Here is a 21457-nt window from a genome sequence, read left to right as displayed (position 1 = left end):
GAGGTCCAACTACATACTATATCACCTGTCCAATCTGGACACTAGAATATAAAAACCTGTATAAACCAGACCATCAATGAGGTCCAACTACATACTATATCACCTGTCCAATCTGGACACTAGAATATAAAAACCTATATAAACCAGACCATCAATGAGGTCCAACTACACACTATATCACCTGTCCAATCTAGACACTAGAATATATAAACCTGTATAAACCAGACCATCAATGAGGTCCAACTACATACTATATCACCTGTCCAATCTGGACACTAGAATATATAAACCTGTATAAACCAGACCATCAGAGAAGTCCCAATGTAATTTCTGACCATGTTTCCTGTCTATATAATATAAAGTGAACCCATTGTAGCCTAAAAACCTGTAAAGCAGTTCCACCTGTTCCACCTGTTCAAACTGAACGTTTGGACATGTAAACCACACAGTTTACACCAGCTCTTCAAAGCTGTTCCTTTGTGTACATTCCTGTTACACTGGAAGAAAAAATAATCCAACACTTTATTGTAATGTTGTGTGTCAATGTGTGTACCAGTTGTATATTTGTAAATATATATTTTTCATGTATTCTATTTGTACTTGGGTAAATAAGGTTGTAATTATTTCATTTTTATTTTTTTTCTATTATATTTTCTAATTGTACTTTTGTTACGATGATTCTAATTATTTATTTTAATTGCAGGTTAAATTTCTTTCTTTTTTCTTTTTTCTTTTTGTACTTCTGTAAATATTATTTTGATTATTGATTTTATTTGCAGGCTATTTTTTTTTTAATTCAAATATGTGCATTATTTGTTCTGTAAATATTATTTTGATTATAGATTTCATTTACAGGCAAAATTTATTTTTGAACTCAAATAATTGATTGTAAAGCTTGTTTCATCTTTGTAATTATAAATGTACAATATATGCTAATTGAACTGGTTTTGTTTGCGAGCATGTGCAGTGCTTGACATCTTTTTCATTCTTATCGTCACGAATTATCTGGCCATTTAACATGCCAAACAATATACGCTGATCTGATTTCCAGATGTATGTGACTATGTGACATTTAGGTCTTTGGTAATTCTACACCCGGACTATTTATCATCCGAACAATTTGTTATGCTCGGCAAACAAAACCATGTGTATAAGTTGCATGTGTATAGATACCCTTGTTGACGAGGTCTTTGTTTGTCCTGATTTGCTGGTGGGACAATGCATAATGTATTAGGTTGCGTGTGTATAGTAATTTTATTGTTCGGGTTTTATGCGCTGTTGTGCGGAGGTCTACAGTCTAAATCTCGTAGCTGCAGCATACTTCATCAAGCGTGCAGCAATTGCAGGTTTCTGCATGGCCAGGCGCGTTGTTCTACGAATGATAATAGACAAAACGTGTCGAGGCTCGTTAGAGAGAAGAGTACATTCACCTGCAGTGTTATAAATGTGTAACACGTAGTTGTGATGCATCATACATCTCAGCTTTAGTATACGATGCACAGGTGTTCAGCGTATAGTTTATCATAAACACATATTGTGTATACCTCTTCAAAAGTGAATTTTGCAAAAAAATACATAATAATATTGATAATTACATTTCACTTATTTAAAAAATTAACAAATTTTAAAACTTGTGAATCAAAACTTCAAGTGGATGTGTGTAAGTGTATGAACTTTTAAAAAGTGTTTATAAAGTGATGATAGGTGTATTGACATAGTTACATGTGTGGTGAAGAAATTTAAAACACTGCAGGGCATCACTGATTTCAGCCACCTGAGCATAATTAATCGACAAAACCATTTGGATACAAATTTTTCAAACCTAAGGATCAAAATTTCAGCTATGTGCCGAGAGTGTGTATGGTTTTATTAACGGAGGAGGAAGCACAATCATCAAGCACAGTCATCATCCTGCAGTGAGTAGTTCCCTCCCCTTAGCATCCAGTAGCAGGGAGGTTGTATTTAATATGTCAATTTCTTCCTATTTTTAAACAGCAGGGCCCAGTGAAAATAGGTCAAAAACAGGCAACAATTTCTGGTGTATAGTGAAGTAGATAAACCGTTGAGTAGCCGCTACGCAACACATTCCTGTGGAGAGAGTTTTAAGAGTGGCTGTACTGCTGGTATAAAGAGTAGCCAGTGTCCCCTGATAACTAGTGGTGTGCCGTATGCAGTCCCATGCGGTGAAGGAGCGAGGGCTCCCCCAGTTGACAGTGTATCTAGGTAAGCAGTACACATGTGGGTTATGTGTCCGTACATAACACATGCAGGCTCTGCACTATACCGGAGCTCAGGCTGTAGCAGTGTGTTAGCCATTGCTGCACCAGGTGTGTCCGACAGCCATGGTTTTCAGTGAGTTACATTACAAATCCAACTTATACTGGAATTTTAAAACGGGGGAGGTTTTAAAGGGAAATCGTTGCAGGATGTACTGTTTTATCTTTGCCATGTAAGTAAACACACAGGCCAGGCATAACAGGTGTTGTACATTTGCAGTAATTTGGTAAATGTTCGGTCTTGCTAAATTCCGTTCTGCAATGAACTTCATGGATTATACAGGAGTTCAAAACATATACATGCTCTTTGTTCACTTGATTCAGGCCTCATTGTTTTACATGTAAACTTGCAACTAGGATATCAATTTTGATATTTTAAATCTTATGTAAATTACTTGCGTATATGTGCCACAGCTAGCATGCCATGTCAACATATGAAATGTGTGGTGGTATTCGTGTACAGAGTATTTAAGGACTAGATGGTCAGTGTTTGTAGTGTGGCATTTGTAAACAGATTTACACTGTAAAGCTTATCTCGGAGAGAAGACTAGGGGACAGGTTTAGGTTGCTAAGAACATGTGCATGTTGTGTGCACAAGCTCTTATAATGGCTGAAGATAGGGTGAAACCTTTTAGGTATATATACAGAGCTGGCACGGCCAGAGAGGGCTATAGCTCTCACAGTCCCCAGTATGAATGGGAGTCGCTAACCCCCACTACATACAATGCAGAGCCTATGCGTGAGTTAGACCAATGTAGCAAGGCAGGGTCACGCATGGACGACCTCAAATCAAGTGTGCACATTTTCCCAACTTACATAGCATTACATTGTCAGGCAGGAGGGGCCCACAGAAGGAAAATTTAAAAAAAAAATTAAAAAAATGCCGTTGTTTTTGTAATGACTTGCTTCAGTGATATAAATTTACATATGGTGAAGAAATCTAAAAGAATTTTATATCAAAGCCATGTTCTTTTTCAAGAAAATTGTAAGATAACAATATTTATGCTTTACAGATGTGATTGCAGTGGCGATAGCTATTTTTTTTATTAATGGTGAATTATACTGGCCCTGCGTAACCTGAAACTCGGGGGGATGAGGGGTCGTGGATTTGAAGGGGTCGAGGGGATGAAGGGTCGGTCATAGTGATGTAAATGTTTAGCCAGGTAATATTAGCGTACAAGCGTGACCTTTGTAAGACCTGGCCATGCAGCTATAGGGACCCATCGTCATGGAGGAATGAGCACCCAGCTTTTTCGGGTAAAGTTTGTTGGCCTGTCGGTATGATCCATTGTCGACCATGTTTTAATGTGAGAGCTTCATTAATATGTAGCTTTCCTTGTAGGTATTAATGTATATGTACATCTAGCTTCAGTGTATTCCCGGTAAGCGCGCTGTAATTCTATGCTTACCGTTCATAATCCTGAACACTACTTGACCTGAATACCACAGTTGATGCTCCTGTACATATTTTTTTTTATTTTCATTTTATTTTATTTACAATCGTGAGGACTTTTTTTGAAAATGATTTACACACAAGGAGAATTCAAGGCCTCTCTGTTAATTAAACAAGAGGTTTAATTTCTGATTTTGGTCTCATGTTGTGGGATTCATTTGGTTTTTAATTAAAAAGAATGGAATTGAAGTCCAAATAGATTTATTGAAACATGTGGGTTAAGGTAATTGAATACCACAAAGAAAAAAAAGCCTGTGACTGATCATGTTTTTGTTCAATACAAGCAATTATTTTCTTAAATGTGGATATTGATTTGTCACAACCTACACAATTTTTTTCTCTCAATAAGTCGTTGAATTACTAGAGGATTAAGATGTTATTAAGCTATATATATAATATATATATATTTTGTGTATTACCCAACATTATAAAACTCATCATGACGTCAGAATTATGACAATAGACATAACGTCATATAATGCATCGAGGGCGTTATAAGAAATGAAATCTACGTAGGGATGTTGAAGGAAGGTTTGACTGTGGTCTGAAAAATACATGTTATTCATGAATATTCTTATATGGTAATGTGTGACAAAAAAGGCCTTGAATTTGTGTTGATTTCATGTGTGTGAAACTTATGATACTTGTCCATTAGTTTGACTGAGTCCTGCTGAAGTGACACCTTTTTCTAAAACTGTCTTTTTTAAACTTCGTATGAAAGAGGATCTTGATCAAGATTTTATTCATGTCTTCGATGTATATCTATAGCGTTCAGTTATTTAACCCTTTCACCACCGTAGACCATAATGATCCCCATAAATGCATGGTAGAGTCTACTAAAGTTACATAGAGGTGAAAGGGTTACATTTTCAAAACGTCACAAAATGGTAACAATGAACATTGTTTTGACAACTCTAACAACGAAAGCTTAACATCGTTGAATAATGATAGTAAAATGGACTAGATATATATTATGTCAAATATTATTTCCATTTTTGCGTGATTTGGATCTCAGTTCATGTGAAAATAATTGGTTTTGATTATCTAGAATGTATTATTTATGTCATTATATGTTCGACAGAAATAGAGACTGAATATGCTCTACATTGAGATTTTTTTTGTACATTGAGGTGTCCTGTATTTGGAGATATATACTAACTCATTCACCCCTGAAAACACATTTGAACTCTTCAGATTCAAAGGTTGAAATAGTCCATTATGAAATTTCAGGGGTGAATGAGTTCATTTAGGTGACCTTCCGATACTTAGATTATTGAAACTTCCTGTATGGAGATATTCATATATATGACTGACCTAAATAGAGAGGTATATATATTTTATATATACATATCCTCCATACAGTCTTAAAAAATGTATTAAATGATAATACTTTAATAACTGCACATGCATGTTTTACAGTTAGAAACTCTGGTTCGGTCTTTTCATTACACGTGGGGTAGATAGGACAAATCATAATGTGATTTCAAATTCAAACTTTACAAAAAAAATCAAAATTATTTCTGTTCATTGTTGTTGCCTAATGGAAATAGCAACCCTAGAAAATATGGGTTTCACATTGTTATAAATGGTCAGAATTTAATCTGTATTTCAATCTTTATAAAAACATTAAAAACAATGAAGAAAACTTCTGTCCTGTTTGTCTCCGTTCTTTCCGTGTTTCCCTCTCCTCCCCCCTCTATTTATTTCCCGCATGTAATATGAGGTTTACAAGTCGTTAGACCATTGATCAGCAGGACTGCATATAGAATGTCATTCAGGCAGTGTGAAGCAATAGCAATGGGCTGTACATGTTGAAGCGTGCACCTAGTTTATTGACGTTTTCCTACCACTCTGCTACATTATGTATCTATAAGCATTGTGTGTAGACATTCGTACGCATGCAGTTGTCAGCGTGTAGCGGTGTTTTGAGTAACGTCTGTAGCACGTAAGTAAACACATGCCTTCTGCAGCTGTTTGCTGAAGCGATATGTTTCAAAATCAATATTTTACAGTCTGTCTCCGTTTAATCGTTATTGAGAAACATGTTTGTACCAACACTTGCTTATTGGTATTCTACTCCAGGATTCAGCTGTAAATTGGCATAATTTCATGAGAGAAAATTCTCAGTGCAGTGGAAGGTTTCATGCAGCATGTTGTATATGAGCCGTTCAGTGTGTGTGTGTGAGTGGTTTGGGATAGGTTGGGGGCAACGGGTAACTAGTCATAAGGATGCAGTTATAATATTAATAAAAATGTATAGTTCCTGATTCAACTGAAAAACATGATACGTCATTCTTCTGATCTCAGAGTTAGACTTATGCAACTGTGATTAACTCGTTCTCCCCTGAAATTTCATAATGATATATTCCAACCTTTGAATTGGAAGAGTTCAAATTTGTCTTCAGGGGTGAATGAGTTAAGCTAATGGAAACTCTATTTACTTTATATCATAAAAGAATATCAGATAGCTAATGTATGATGCTTTTAACTTGGTATGTTTTCAACAGCTAGTTCTCAATTAAAATACTTAACCCTTTCACCCCTATGTAACTTTAGTCGACTACAATGCATTGATCTGGATGAGTCCATTATGGTCTACAGTGGTGAAAGGGTTAAGAATTAATTCATCAAAACAGACAAATTGTTGTCAATCTCCCAAAGAAGAGTTGTTTTTTTCTGCCATAAGATGGAAGATAATCAGGTTTTTTCCCAATGTTAATATTTTTTCCAAATAGTAAACCATGATCCTTATAACAGTTGGGGGAGAATCAAAAGGTATCTATGTTTACCTGGACAGGCATACTGGCCACCTATCCCTATTCATGAGGGACACTCCCGATTTTGGAAACTAAAATTGAGCATTTTCAACCAGTAAATTTGTTAAACTGTTTCTATTTTTACTCAGATCTGATGATTTCAACTGAAAGAACAGCTCAAAAGATGCCTTTTTAAAAGTGTTTGTTTTCCAAGGGTGTACATACACTCATTATTTTATGCTTTTAATTAAAAATTAGGTCCTGTGACCACTTGCGTTAAAAGACCACCTGTGTTGAGGGAAATGTTATCGTGCCTCATTTAGAGATTTAAATGTTCACTGAACCTGTATTAAGGATCCCCCTACCACTGCCACAAACTGTCACTAAATGTGGGAAACTGTTTTTTCCAGCATGACTATAGAATATAAATCATTTCTGAAGAAAAAAACATACCTTACAGGACTTTTATGAGAAATGCAATAAAGATGAAATAAAATAAAATATTATCAACAACAATATATTGAGTGAAAAATTCTGTGGGGCTAGACCGGGATTCGAACCCCGGACTTCAAATTGTTATACTGTTGCTCTAACCGATTGAGCTACCTGGTCAACAAATTTGGACTTTCTCAACTGTTCTACAGTTATATAGAAACGGAAATTAAGGGGAGGTTACTGTGTATATAGATACCGCATTGCAGCGAGACAGGGATTCTTAACCCGTTCACCCCTAAAGTCACATTTGAACCTTACCAAATCAAGGACTGGGCAAGTCCAGTTTAAATATGTAGGGGTGAATGAGTTAAGTGGCTACCAGAATAAAGAGACCAATATTTGGACTTCCTGACTGAGGATGGTCTCTTATTGCAGGTTTGACTATGTATGATACTTTTGAACTTGTCGAGACTGACAAGCAGGTATCAACATTTTATCCAGTATAGACAGGTGTAAATGTTTCGTAAATAGGACGGCAACGTTACGTAACTAGGACGGCAATCTAAATATACTGACTTCTCATCAAATATACTAGTGTTCACAGTTGATTTCCGTTCTTTATTAAATAGCTTTTCAGATTAGAAATATAACCAAGGGTTGTTAATTGATGATATATATAGGATGGTGTGACATAAGGTTGATGTCTCCATGTACCTACCTGAACTGTCACATACTCCTGTCAGAGTGCTGGCCAGATCTCATCTCAGACATGCAACCTCTGCAGCTGAACTGGATTGGGTGATTCGGCGGTGACCATGTGACTCAATTGGTAGAGTGTTCGTCTAGAGTTTGGAGGGTCCAAGGTTCGAATCCCAGTCTTGCCATGCATTTTTCTGCTCCTATTACAAATTTGGTGCCTGTGACCAATGCTTGTTTCAAGTACTGGGTGAAACCGGTAAGGGGAGATAGCCGAACCTGGGTTCTAAATAGTATAATGTTCGGAGGTGAACATGCACTTAGAAAATTGTGGGGAATGTAGTGGAACTGGTTGGCGCGGTAGGTCAACTAATAGAGCATCAGTCTAGAGTTGGGAGGGTCAGAAAAAGATATAATAGTCAAGGCGGTGATCTGGAGACTACCTTCTGGAAGTCCAAAGTGGTGTCTCTTTATTCAGTAAAGTTTGAAATAAGTATATACTCTGTACTAAGCTGCAACGGTCATTTTAAGGTAAAAATAGAAATAGTGGTCAGTTTTGCAGGCAGTTAAATGGTCAGTTAAACCTTTGTTGTGTCCGTAGGGTCAATGTTGTGTTACACATTGTCATGTTGTCATGCATTGCTTTATGGATTGGGGTGGAGAGGCTAGGCAGTGTTATCTCTTTGGGAAATATTTCCCATTACATGCCTGTGTGACCAATAGGTGGAAGTTGAAATAGACCTCCCGGTCAGATGTCCACTTGTCAGAAAATATCCAGCTACCTATTAGAGTGTGTGAGAGCCCGGGGACAAGGGAGACCTTAGTCTAAGACAACAACTTTTTTTTCACCCATCGCCAAGAAGGTGACAGGGTCAAATAAATGTTATTTTAGAACCGGTCATGATTCTTTAAACTTTTGCTTGTACTTATACTCCATTACGTAGACTCATGGTGTGATGCCTTGGTAATCAAATTCTATGTATACAGTCTGATGCAGTGGTGAAAATATACTCCTTTTCATAGATTCATACGGTGTGGAGCCTTGGTAATCATATGTACTCTGTATCATCATACATCCTCTGTATACAGTCCCATGCAGTGGTGAAAATATGTGTTGTAGAAATGATAATGTTGTGCAGATAAAAGGAAGAGCATGTGGAATGAAATGTGCTGGGAATGGCACAGCTGAGGGGTAATCTTAGATAACGTGTACGCTTCCACTACGACTACTACACCAACCTACGACTTCTACACCAACCTACATCACAGTAATTAAACCTTACTACACAAATAGGTTGATATAGCCACCGTCAACCCTCCCAAACTCAAAACCCTCCAGCTTTTTTTCCCTTGTTTTTTGTGTGAATGCACCCAACTCTTATGAAAATATTGATTTTCTTGATATTAACTATAAAAGGCTTTCTTTGGAGGCTGTAAAGCAAAAATTGCAGGTTTTTATTACCTCACGAGTATACATTATGTGCTGGTAAATTTCGAATCATGCCCCGAAGCCTCGTATTACACTTAATACCCCATAGCCTGTATTTTTCCTTGCCATTATTTTGTGGACTAAGGCATGAGATATGTACGTTTATCGATTCTTCAGGGTTATAGATATGAAACGTTTCTTTGCTTGAATGTGATGGCGCACACTGTCGCTAAAATTCGATCTAGAACTTGTTCGTTAAAATATGTAAGATGTGTAATCTTGTTTTTCAACTTCAAGGGTCAAAAGATAGTTAAATACAACAGAGTAAATCCATTGTTTTTCAGTATGTTTGCTTTTGTCTTTATCAGACCCCGAACCTCCGACAAATAATGTAGAACCTTTATTTTAACACTATACCTCTTGCTTTGCCCTTCTCCTTTGCATGCTCAAAAAAAGACTCGGAGTAAGTGTTTGCTGCTTGATTTGAGAAGTTAAACTCATTCATCCCTGAAGTTTGATAATGAACTATTCCAACCTTTGAATTGGAAGGGTTCAAATGTGTCTTCAGGGGTGAATGAGTTAACAAAAGATTTGGAAGTAATGATGCATAATTGTCTGTGTTACAAACAAAAAAGAAGAAAAACAGGTACTCAGATATCGTTTGGTTTGGTTTGTTTATGTTTTACGTCTGATCAACAGCTATGGTGATTTAAGGACATGACATGTTTTGTTGGTGGGAGGAAAGCCGGAGTTTCCAGAGAAAAACCACCAACCTATGGTCAGTACCTGGCAACTGCCCCACGTAGGCCTTGAACCCGCGACTCAGTGGTGGAGAGCTAGTGGTAGCAGAATGTCCAACACCTTAACCACCGGGGCCCCCTTTCTCAGGGATAGTAATACCCCTACAACAAGGTTAGGGGGTTGGCAGGGTTATACTGGAATCAAGGTGTCTGTTTTTCACAAAAGGGTCAAAAATTAAACTGTGGCATTGCAAAAATGTATGCAGTATCATTGTTGGCCATCCTGGCAACAGTTCTAGTTTATAGACTGCATAAATAATATTTCAGTAAAAGATCTTCTGTTTTGCAGATCTAATAAGAAGCTGTTTTTGAAATAAATATTTTCTCCTGCAAATAATTTTTGATGGAAGGAACTGTTTCAGCTGGAGCATGCACTATTTTAATGTTGTGTAACCTGTTGTGGATAAAACATGTCCGCACACATCGCCCCCATGGTACATGCAGTGTTTCTCGATTGATTGCTTTCAGTAATGTTTTGACAAATACAATGTTTAATAGGAGCTTGCAATCTAAAAATAAGCACAACATAACCTGGGGCATATCGCATGCTGGCTAGAAATCCGGGAAAGAACTACAAATTAGCTCATTTTCAGTTGCACTAGCTGTCAGCTATGCTATTGATTTTTGAGATACTGCAGATAATAGTTTGTCGGTGTAGATCTGTTGAGTTTCAATACAGTTAAAACTGACCCTATACACTGGCTGGAGGTTGTTTTTTCCATCTGCCATTAGTTTTATGCACCAAGAAAGCTAAGGTTTGGTATTGATTTTTCTGGTTTTTGTTTTGCTTTCTACCTTTGCAATGAGCTATCCTGTAATTGCCTGTGTACATGGTGTAGCCAGCATATGTTGTGTTTGTTTAGAAGTCACTCTGAATAGCTGCTTTCTGTGTTATTTTGGTCAAATTGTCCACTAAAGCAAGCAAATAAACTAGTCACAGGATTTGTCCAGCTTGAATTGAAGAAATGTTTTAATTTTCCCAAGATTTAAACATTAAACATTTCATGCCAACACTGAGGTTTACTTTTTAAAGTTCAGTGGTAAAAGAAGGAAACCAAGAGAGTATAGATGGAGAACTGAAGCTCTGCTGTACTTAAGAGGCTAGATTACAAAGGTTCTTCTGTTATACAGGTGGCTGAATAACAGAGGTTCTGCTGTACTTTATGTTGCTGGATTACCGAGGTTCCACAGTACTTTAGGTGGCTGAATTACAGAGGTTCTGCTGTACTTTATGTTGGTGGATTACTGAAGTTCCACAGTACTTTAGGTGGCTGAATTACAGAGGTTCTGCTGTACTTTATGTTGCTGGATTACTGAAGTTCCATAGTACTTTAGGTGACTGAATTACAGAGGTTCTGCTGTACTTTTGGTAGGCTGGATTACAGTGCTTCCACTGTACTCTAGGTCGACTGAATATGTTTGTGCTAGTAAAACTGGTCCTTGTGCTTGCGACTGTAATAGGTTAAACTAACAAACTTTCTTCACAGGTTTTTTTGTCATACATTTTTGAGCCAAATAATGACATTATTACTGAAGGAAAAATTACATGCAGATATGTCAATCATGAAAGCCTAGGTCTGCTAATGCCAGAACAATACTTAGGGTTTTATCGAGCACCTAACCTGCACAATTATTTATTATACCTCTTTAATGTGCTGATTTTTTGGATAATCCCCTTTTGCAATTTACAAACTTCTAGCCATTTTCCAATAAGCTTTACCTCTTTCCATTTGTGTTTTTTTATAATAGTGATAAACAGTCGCTGTATGCCAGTTTTTCTTTATGTTTAGATGGTAATAAATATTGCCTGCTCTTTATCTATGACCTTGATTGTCTGCAGAATGTATTGGTAATACATGGTAAACCCCTGTCTGTGCCCAATTTATAATGAGTGATGGTTGTAGGGTCGAGGTCTTATTTAGTCTTAAGTATCAATATGACAAGCCGAGGCTCAGCATCTTGAATAAATGTTCAAAGTGTTGTAATATGGATCTCCTTTATTAAAAGAGTTCCAATTTAGGAAACTGAAAAAAAATCTGAAGATTTTATTATGATCTGTTTTACATTGGTGGCTATAATCCCTCTGACTTTCTTCTTTCATTCAAAGAAATTCAAAGAATTACTCTTCTGGCAGGATTAGTGAATTCCACTTAGGAATCCATCTATTGGGGTATGCAGTACTTCACTGAACATCCACTGGCAGACGTTGGATCTCATTTTCCCTTGTATTCCTCGTTCATTCTCATGAAAAACCGGCTATCAAAACTTCTATTGAGTAGTGGGATAAAAAATATGTTACGTTTTTGATCTTTCGGCATAGGTAAAGGCTATATCCACTCAAAAATTGTAGAAATTTAATGAAAAAATGTCGAAAATTACAGAAACTCCAAAAATTTAAGTGAGGTAACTCTCACAAATTACAGTATAGGATATAAGGTACAAAACATCTATATTTATGGCCCTCAAAGATGTCCAAATTAACCGAGAATTTTGCTATCAGTATAGAGCTGTTTTATAATCTTTTTGGGATTCATTGCATCACTTGTACATTGCTTATCGAAGACTTAAGTGTTTTTGGATTTGTTTACAAAACCGTTTCTGCAAAATATAAGCTTAGTTTTCGATATACACTCTGTGTGTTTACATCTCCCTGTTTACGACAAAATATAATATGATTATGTGATCTCAAGTTGCTACAAGAATATTGACCTCAAATATTTATATAATATTCCATTCAATATTTGATACAATTTGGTGAGATACAACACACGGTGAGATAGTTGTGCCATTTACGATGAAAACATAAATTTGGCACACACATTATACACAACATTTTTTTTTTTTTCAAATGAGGCCATCACAATAACCCTGTGCGTGGCTATGACAATATGGCTGCCAGATTATTTTATGCACAAACTTCAAACCAAAGATACATTGTGTTTTGTTTGAAATTACATAGCTAGTTTATGCTAAACTATGATGTACAGGTACGGCTGCAATTTCGACTCAGCTCCAGCTGAAGTATTACCAAATAAGGTATTGTAGAATCATTCGTAAGAACGTGATCTACCATTGGTTCATCGATTTTTTTTTTTTCATAGATCTGAAAAGAAACTGTCAAATATTTAATTATAAACTGTATATGTGATACTTTGAGGCATGTCCCTAACACTTTGTAATGTGGTCTAATTTCCTCATTGCAAGTACAGTTATTTCTAAAGGGACCTATAGGATTTTTCGTAGTGTTGCGGTTCTATTGATTTTTGTAGGGTTGTTTTCGTAACGTTTGAAGATATATTGGTAGCAGGTGCATTTTAAGTAAATAAGACGCAGGTTTCAAAGTCAAATCATAAATTCCAACTGAAAAAACCCACAGGATTTGGCAATTTTTGATGTCCATGATTAAACTTTCTAGTTAATTAATTGTACTCATTGTGTGTAATTAGGAATTAGCTAAATGTTTCAAATGCCAAAACAAATGTTACTAAAAATATATCTGTGATACTTTTGTATTTGATGAACATTACTAATTAATTAATCAGTTTATTAGATGTTTTCAATATATGTTTATTACGAATAATATCGATGCAGATTTCAAACTCCAAAATGCCGGGTGTGAAAAAGTCATTTGAAATTAGAAAAATAAATCGCTGTTTAAAAGAGAGGAATAAAAAAAGTTGTAGATTGTATTTGCATGGTTGTTAATTACATTAGTTAGAACTGTACTGATTATCTGTTAATCTTTTAAAACCATTAAAAATCATCAAAATGAGATTTAATTAAGAATTTGTTGGGGGGTAAAAATTAAAATAGAAGTATTGAAATCGGCATCTTTGTGACAGGATGGAGACACACAGTAGAAAAAAGGCAATCAATTAACAAATTTGTTAAAACAAAGATTGCATAGTTGAAAATGTCTATAGAATTGACGATGTAAATAGAAAGCAAAGCTGATCATTATCGAGACAGTTGGTCATCTTAGACAGGGAAATACATTTCTACAAGCTACCATTTTCTGGATTCAGTGCAGGACAGTCTATAAATAGATTATCTGTACAGCAAGTTTCACCGAATTCATAATGAAATTCCGAAAAATAAAACAACGCAAAACAGCCAGTACTGCATGATATGCCTAACATGTTTTCATCTGATAGAAAGGTTGAAGGGTTCAGACAAATAGCAAGTCCATGCTACATTGATTCTGAAATGGATTTCTTCTTAAAACATGTTGTTGATCTTTGATGCAATTGATTTTTTCTCTTTGACGCAATGGATTTTTTTCTATCTGAGGAATACATTGCATGTTTTAAATGTCAAAGATACATTTCAAGCTAGTGGCTGGATTGGATGGAGTTCGAGCGCAGGTAGGGTATTACTTATACTGATAACTGCACTTGATAAAAAAAATAAAAAAAAATATGGGAACTTCCAATTAAAGGTCAAAGTCACTTTTACTGTTTTCACCAAAAACTTTGTCATCGCTCTATTGACTTCATTCCTCAACAGAATTTCATAAAACTTGATAAAAGTGTTTGCCTTGAACAAGTTCGCGTTTCAGGTTACTGCGTTAAAGGTCAAGGTCACTTTTACTATTTTTAGAAAGAAACTTTGTCATTGCTCTAGCAACTTCATTTCCTCTTTCATATGTTACAATGTGTGAATACGAGGGGATTTGTATTACTTGTGCTGCCTTGTTTTCTATTTACCTTGTGAAACAAGGGAGGTCAGATGACACAGTGGATAGCGCACTTGCCTTTTACCAATCAGATTTGATTTCCCGATCGGACGTGAAAAAGTATTGGGTCACCTGCCCGACCATGTTGGTTTTCTCTGGGTACTCCGGATTCCTCCCACATTAAGCCCCCCTCCCCCGCGCCCTAGCATCCAGGCCAACAAGAGTGATTAATAAAAGTTGAAATAATTTATTCATAATTGTTGTAAAATAAAAGTTTACGTTTTTCTTTTACTAATTTTACTTTTAAATGTATTAAGGAAAAGCTGTATGACATCTACAAAAGATAATAGTTTAAGGTGGAGTCCAAGCACTCTGTCTTGTATCTCCAATAAAGAAGAGTTCCAATTTGTTTAGACTTAATCTGACTTAAAGTTACTTGCCCTTTGCTATAGGCAAAGAGATCCCTCTCTCTGTCTTGTATCTCCATTGAAGAAGATTTGTTCGGCACGAATCTGGCTTAGAGTTGCTAGCCAATTCAGTTTTCCAAAAAAGAAGAGTGCCAATTTTTTCCGCATCAATATGATTTAGAGTTGCTTGCCCATTTGCAAAGAGTTCCAGTGCTCTTTCTCCTACCTCCAAATAAGAAGAGTTCCAATTGTTCGGCACCAATATGGCTTGGAGTAATTGCTTACCTTAATTATTATATATACTGTAGCGATGAGTTCCAGCACTCTATCTTGTACCTCCAAAAAAGAAGAGTTCCAATTTGTTTGGCATTAATCTGATTTGGAGTTGCTTCCCCATTTACATATAGCAAAGTGTGATATATGAAAGAAACATATATATTTATCATTTTTCCCAAATAAGTCACTTCCGCCACAGGGACTTGATTTCCAGACTACTTGATTGTAAAGTTACAGAGCTTATACACTGTGCTACCTGTGTCATAATATTTGTTATATATTTGTACTTTTCTACAGCATTATTTGGGAATTATTTCAATTTGTTCTTATTGCTCAATAATGTCCACAAACTAATTGTTTATCTTTGTGTGAATGTAGAGATAAATTACATAAATATATAGAAGAAAAGCAGTGGCCCCGTCTCACTTAAACACTTGCCCAAAATTTTGTTTATCATATGATAACCTGTATTTCACGTATCTTCTATATTGACAAACCCCTGTGCTGTCTGCCATTGATTTTATTTCCCCCGTTACATGCTCTCACCTAAAACAATAATCTCCTATTTTGCCTGGTCATCATTAAGAATGATGTGACCGGCGTAACATGCAGGCTACCGTAGTCAGATCAGAACTGATGAATGTTCTGTCAACCCCACAGTTTTCTCTATCTCCTCAGTGTGTGTGGTTCTGGAGGCAGATGGTAGCCATATTACAACAGTGCACATGATTTTCCATCTGGTTCTGTTTTGTCCTTCTACCGGTTTTTAAATGTAATGGAAGTTAATTGACGATACGATACGTGTGATAATTTTTCCTATATCCGATGATTTGTGAAAGATTAAATTATGGAAAATAGAGTTACATTTCAGCAATTCCCATTCAATAAGAATGCTTACATAAGTAGATCATAAAATAAATTTCAAGAAATGTCCCTTTTTAAGATTTTTTTCATATTTTGAAGATGTTCTAAAACCTAATAGACTATATTGATCATGATGAAGCTTGTCTAAACAGAACAATTAAATCATTTACCCCTATAAATTCATAATGAACTATTCCAACCTTTGAATTGGAAGAGTTCAAAGGTGTCTTTAGGGGTGAATGAGTTAATATAATATATTAATCATGGTGAAGCTTCTCTAAGCACAACAGCAATAATATCCACAAAGTTTGGATTTCACAGATTCCGTTGAAACATGAAAATACATACAGACGTATACCTTTAACAATTTTAACTGTTCATAGAGTATTTTGATTCTGACAAAATGAATAATATGTAGAATTTCATCACGCCAAACTATTGACAAATGGCAGTTCGTAATTGAATATTTTTCATTCATTTTTACACAAAACTTAAAGATGCTTATTTTTTGTATTTTTCTTCAAATTTGAGATCGCTTTTTATTGAACGTAGCAGCCCAACAACACCGTGAACATAACCTAGCAAATCTTCAATGATTATGGGGGTCCAAATAGATTTGTAGTAATGAAATCTTGATCATCATGCGACAGTTTTGGACTTGTAATAGTTGACTTTGGTATATTTCTGAAGTAGCAGCAGTGCAAAACAAATGTGAAAACTTGTTTATACAGGTCGCCATTATCTACAAAGGTGATCAGCAGCATTCGTATTCATCAGGTTCTTACAAGTTTATTCAAAATTTAATTTGATAGATTTGTTTGATTTGTAAACTGGGTAAACTTCCCCTTAAATATCCCTTTAAAGTCCCCCCCCCCCCCCCCCCCCCCCCCCCCCNACACACACACAAAAAACACCATAACAAACTTTATGTTATTTAAATCTTTTTGATTTAATATGATAAATTTTTGTGTTAACATTAAATAAACCCATCGTAGTGTTAAGTAGAATTTTGCATTAGAGAGACCCCTAATCTGTGGGTCGTCAGCAATCCCTCTCGCTGTCGTCGGAGCATGTTAAAACCTACACAAGGATAATCGTGTGCCACTCACTCTGCAGGACGACAGTGTAATGTTCTTCACTTTTTACGCAGGCAGCACTCGCCCAATATTTAATGTAGGACTTAAGGCCGACACAGAATAGATAGTGGTATATCAGGGTTCTTATTAAACTGTACTGGTATTTACAGGTGAAAACATTAGTGGCGGAACACGATCTCTCACCCGATCTCTCACCGGGGTCAGGCAAACAGTAATGTGCATGCATCGTCAAGACTGAAAAACAAATTCAAAGGTCATTTAAAGAGAAATCTATACCTCACGAAATTGATATGAGCGGTGTGTATATAATGTATATATACACACATATACGCACAGCAAAGTTTGTCCAATTACTGCATTAATGGGTGGTTGTTTTTTCTTTCCGTGGGCTTGGGTTATAAAACAGATAAATGTATACACAGGTAGGCATAGAAAATGTATAAAAAGGCAGAGAGATTGTTGTACAGGTGAAAAAAATACAGGTAAGTTGTTAAACATGGGAATGCCCTCCTACACATTATGGAGAGGCAGTGTTTGTGCAGGACACAAGGTGTGGTTTGTATAGAGTGTGACGTTGATTGAATTTCTATGTCAATACATCGACTCAAAAATAATGTGATTCATCATTGCACTTTTGAATTTATCAAAAGTTAACGTAAATATATTTAGTGAAAAATGACACGAATAAAGATTTATTACAATTATTTCTTTGTGAAAAAATAAAACTTTAAATAATTCCTCATTAACAAAAATGCGACTCACATCAAAGAGTTTGTGTCAGTATTTGACATCAAATCTCCTTGACTCATACTTGACGAGGATACATGTTTTGCATAATGATTAATAGCTCTGAGAAAAAATCACGTTCTTCAACGAAACTTTCAGGTTGCAATATTTTCAAAATATAAATACTGAGATATGTTTCCATATTTGGCAATTAACACTGCATGTTAAGTCTATGACAGTAGAGAAGCTTGTTATAAATAAATCTTAACAAGTATGTCAGTATAGAAAACCTCATTATGAATTAACTCATTCACCCCTGAAGACACGTTTGAACTCTTCCAATTCAAAGATTGGAATAGTTCATTATGAAATTTCAGGGGTGAATGAGTTAATCTTACAAGTATAACAGTAGTTATTCTTGTTATAAATAAATGTTTATTAGAGGACATGGTGAAAAATATCATTGAAGTAACAAAACATGCATTCAACCAATTATGTCTATTAGGATATCCTTAGCCTAAATTTAAAATAATTTTCTTAGCTTAAATTTCACGAAAAATCTTATTTAAAATAATTTTCTTAGCTTAAATTTCCACATAATATTGAAGCCAAATTTTTGCCTTTGGGATTCTACTTTACAGGTTGAAAGGAAGTTTTTGTTATTTGCCGTTTGATTTGTTCTGATAAATTGCATATTTCACTGTCAATACAAATGTTTGTTTACCTCGGGGTAGCCTAGCTGACAGTAGCTTTTATCTGTAGTTTAATCAATACAGTTAAAAGTTTTGGGGAAGTATTAAATTTGTGAGGAGATACGCTGCACTGAATGGAATGTGAACTTCCTTGTCACTGCATTCGCAGTATCTTAACAGCAGGCCTCGCTGTCACAGATTTTTCAGTGACTTACGAAAATTCATCAACTTTTAAAGATTTTTCCATTATAAGGAATTGCTGGAATTGCAGAAAAATCTTGAATTGAGAAATTTTCCTTAACTTTACTCACTGGTCCTTTCCTATGGAAAATCTTAAGTTCAGGATGTTAACTCATTTACCTCTGAAGACACATTTGAACTCTTCCAATTCAAAAGTTGGAATAGTTCATTAGGAAATTTCAGGGGTGAATGAGTTGAAGGACATTTATGAAAGCAGGACCAACTTGTGTATTTGAAAGATAAACTCAAATACAAGTTTGGTTCTGTTTTAGCTACAAAAATTTATTAGCAGTACTGCAGCTAAAAGGTATTTTTGTGCATTCTAAGCATTTGCGTGGATTTACTAAAATGGTAATTTTCACAGGATCTGTTAAGGATGCAAGGATGTTATTGTCTTTAACCAGATCTTCATCTTCTTGCCGGGAAATTTGAAATGGGAGCCAACTGCAATTAGAGCTAATCAATTAATTACCTTCTGAATCAAAACTTCACAAATTCTCTTGTTAGTTATTTTCAAACTGAAGAAAATTTTCTAATTTCTTATCTGCTATTATTGTTAAATATTGAAAGCAGCATTTACTATACACTTTGGGTTTAAGGGAGTAGATTTGGGGAAAAAGGATCAGAAATATTCAACAATAATTTACGTTGTTTACCAGATAACTGAATAAGAACAAATTAATTTCATGTTGTAAATTCTTAGAAGAAATAAACCTTTCGATATACTAGCACCATCAATTTCATAATTGAAACCTGATCAGCCAGGTGATGAGTACGGTTTAGAAGACGTTGTAACTTGCTATTTCCGTAGGCTGCCTTTGCGGAGACAACATGCAGACATTACGAGTAGACAAAGAGGTGTGTTGTTCAGTAAGGCCATGCTAATTCTTGCGACATTTTATTTTCAGACACACGTTAGGCAGTAAAGGCTACAGTGACAGCGTTTGAGCCAGAAACCAAAGGTAGCCAGAAAAACGATCGCTGAGAGTACATCCAGGCGAGAGCAGACGGCAGTGAGACCTCAATTCAATATCTGGAGCCTTGCACAGGGAACGTGGTCAACGGTTTATACAACAAACTGGCGACCTTATGTTTTAACAGGGGCTAACTGCGGTTTACATATCAGAACAAAAGACGGACAAGTTGTTTTTTTCATTCTCCAGTGATTTTCACTCCACAGGATGTAACGGCATGATAAATGGACATTGACGAGTGTGTCGCGCAACAGGGCTAGATTGGTGTCAGTTTCTTGTACGACCAACGCCCCCTGGTGTGGTACAGGGGTGTGTGCCCACAACATGACATTATGTGTGTGATAAGCTGTAGAGCCAGCAGACCGTAGCATCTCCCGAGCCCCAGAATTCAGTGAACTGTGGTGCTCACGTAGTAACAGCCACAGGAACGAGAAAGGACAGACTCCAGAATACACTCGTCTCTGGAGTGACAATTCCTCTGGTCAGCACCTAATAATCTACCTCAAGAATATCTTTGTAAAAATTTAGCAAACATATTTCTTATATATGCACATATTAATTATTATCTATATATTTATACATTGTTACAAGAAAAATTCCTTTTCAAAAGTTTAAGAGGAAAAATTACTGTTGAAGTGTTACATATTAAACAAACAAAAATTCCAAAATATTTAGGGAAAGTATTTATTGGAATTTTACAAATTCATCAGACTTGACCTCGGGTAGCTGTATATTTGTGTATATGCCTAAAAACACTGGTCTTTGGGTCTGTGACTTGAGAGAACGGAGAGCCCTCCTGTGTGTGACAAGCATAATACTATTTACCTGTGCTGTAGTAGTAGCTCACACTTAAATCAATCTTCATTCATGGGTGTAAAATCGGTGTGCTGGCGTGTATATATGCAAGTACTTAAGAAGTCACTGAAGCATTTGAGCCCTGGGGCAGGCCTCTTACATGAAGAACTGATTTAAAAAAAATTGAAATCTTGTGTTTAGGAACGAGAAGGACAACAAAAGACAGAAGAAAACAGGATTATCCTCATTGTAGACCTAAAGGGGGGGTGTTCATCCTCTGTGCAGGTCAAGGGATCAATGTATCGTGGTTGACTTGGAATTTCTTGGAGATGGTAATCTCTTTCAGCGTAAAATCATTGTACCACGAGAGTACTGTGAAGTGTGTGTACATTACGGTACAGCGATTACACGTGAGGGTTGGGACTTCTTGTGTTACACTGGGCACCTCGCTAACCAAGGCAACACAACATTACATGGCCAGGGAGATTCACCTGTTGCCCAAACTGCCACCCTTGGTCTCCTCTCACCTGGCCTCCGTCGCTCACCTGGCCAGAACTTACCTGGACATTTAGGATTTATCTGTGCTACCTATGGTCATCATCGCCGTCACTGGGGACACTAGACAATAATTACTGCTTTGGTCATGAGGGTGTTGGTCAAGGGCTGGACGTCTCTCCTAGGGCGTGGTACACTGGCCAGGAGTGACCGGTCAGCTTGGACATGCTGTCACCTGGTCAGTCTTCCTTATATTGATGGTATGGACTACAGGTAGAAAGGTAAGTGTCAATTATTACTTCATTATGTCTGGCTGAATGTAAACAATGGGGTCTACTTTACTGGAGGGGGGTATAGTAGTATTAGTGTAA

The 21457-nt window shown here is 36.2% G+C and overlaps 1 protein-coding gene across 7 annotated transcripts in view; it reads left to right on the top strand.

The window, feature by feature from the left end:
- LOC110450915 (zinc finger protein 236-like) overlaps positions 1 to 21457 on the top strand; it is a 216763-nt gene that overhangs the window by 136799 nt on the left and 58507 nt on the right. For 2 of the 7 annotated variants that reach the window (XM_021498710.1, XM_021498714.1), the window contains one exon: positions 19731 to 21367. The gene's annotated coding sequence lies outside the window, so the exon portion shown is untranslated. Of the gene's footprint in view, positions 1 to 1419; positions 1917 to 2231; positions 2450 to 2476; positions 3534 to 5426; positions 5675 to 19730; positions 21368 to 21457 lie in introns of those variants that run through there. The other 5 variants (XM_021498713.1, XM_021498711.1, XM_021498712.1 and 2 more) reach the window with 5 other exon arrangements.

The sequence above is a fragment of the Mizuhopecten yessoensis genome, unplaced genomic scaffold (genome assembly GCF_002113885.1).
Source record: "Mizuhopecten yessoensis strain PY_sf001 unplaced genomic scaffold, ASM211388v2 scaffold5547, whole genome shotgun sequence".
Taxonomy (NCBI): Eukaryota; Metazoa; Mollusca; class Bivalvia; order Pectinida; family Pectinidae; genus Mizuhopecten; species Mizuhopecten yessoensis.
Note: the sequence above shows the minus strand (reverse complement) of the source record. Positions and strands in the feature narration are given on the sequence as shown.